The sequence below is a fragment of the Suncus etruscus genome, chromosome 9, assembly GCF_024139225.1.
Source record: "Suncus etruscus isolate mSunEtr1 chromosome 9, mSunEtr1.pri.cur, whole genome shotgun sequence".
Classification (NCBI taxonomy): Eukaryota; Metazoa; Chordata; class Mammalia; order Eulipotyphla; family Soricidae; genus Suncus; species Suncus etruscus.
In genome coordinates, this window is record NC_064856.1 from 22,861,877 (window position 1) to 22,863,092 (window position 1,216).

Below are 1,216 nucleotides of genomic sequence, written 5' to 3' on the forward strand. Positions count from 1 at the left end.
TGTAAGATTCATTCCAGTTTATCAGAATAATCATAGGGGGCCCTGAGACCAGGGAAAAACAGCCCAATCCAGAGCCCCACAATGTGGCTTAGGAACAGATGTTTTTCTGAAATAGTTTTTCCTAGGTATGTTTGGACAGAGGAAGATGGGGGCTTGTTACCTTCCAATAGCAGACCAGTAAAAAGCATCAGTTTGTGTCTGCACATACATAAGCAGGGATTTTTGAGTGTGTGCCCACAAACACTCTTGACCTGAGTCTTCTGCTCTACTGGGGGGAGATAGTGTAAAAGCAGATTTTGTGTCACATGCTGATTCACCTTGTCCTCTGCACCAAGTCTTTTTTTTTTTTTTTAATATGGAACGCTTCACGAATTTGCGTGTCATCCTTGCGCAGGGGCCATGCTAATCTTCTCTGTATCGTTCCAATTTTAGTATATGTGCTGCCGAAGTGAGCACCTCTGCACCAAGTCTTGAGTCACTTGGTTATTGCTCAGTCACCAATGGATTGTTTTTTGTTTGTTTGTTTTTGGGTCACAACTGGCAGCTCTCAGGAGCTACTCCTGGCTCTATGCTCAGAAATCACCACTGGCAGGTTCGGGGGACCATATGGGATGCTGGGATTTGAACCACCGTCCTTCTGCATGCATGACAAATGCCTTACCTCTATGCTATCTCTCTGGCCCCACCAATGGATTTTTTTTTTTTTTGGGTTTTTCGGACCACACCCATTAGATGCTCAGGGGTCACTCCTGGCTATACGCTCAGAAATTGCCCCTGGCTTGCGGGGACCATATGGGACGCCGGGGGATCGAACCGTGGTCCTTTCCTTGGCTAGCGCTTGCAAGGCAGACACCTTACCTCTAGCGCCACCTCGCCGGCCCCACCAATGGATTCTTAAATCAAACTATTGCTGTCTAGCTACTATACCATCAGATTAAATCATTTGTCATTCACTAGGCTCTCCTTTGGCCTTGTGATCAACCCCATTGGCAACAGACATGACATTGAACAAAAGTCATAAGTAGATTAAAATCAGTGGAATCCTGAAGATTCATACACACACACTCTCTCTCTCACCTTTAATAGTAACCCTGATTATCAATTCTGACATAAAACTCTTATTTAGCATTATGTCAGATTGCTTTACATACATTAGATCATTTTATCCCTCAAACAGTTCTTTAAGTTTTTTTTTTTGGTGGGGGGACACATCGGT

The 1,216-nt window shown here is 44.3% G+C and overlaps 1 non-coding gene across 1 annotated transcript; it reads right to left on the bottom strand.

The window, feature by feature from the left end:
• Positions 1-349: 349 nt before the first annotated feature.
• On the bottom strand, positions 350-456 carry LOC126019682 (U6 spliceosomal RNA). The gene has a single exon (XR_007499311.1). It is a non-coding gene; the product is annotated as a U6 spliceosomal RNA (small nuclear RNA).
• Between the last annotated feature and the right edge of the window lie 760 nt (positions 457-1,216).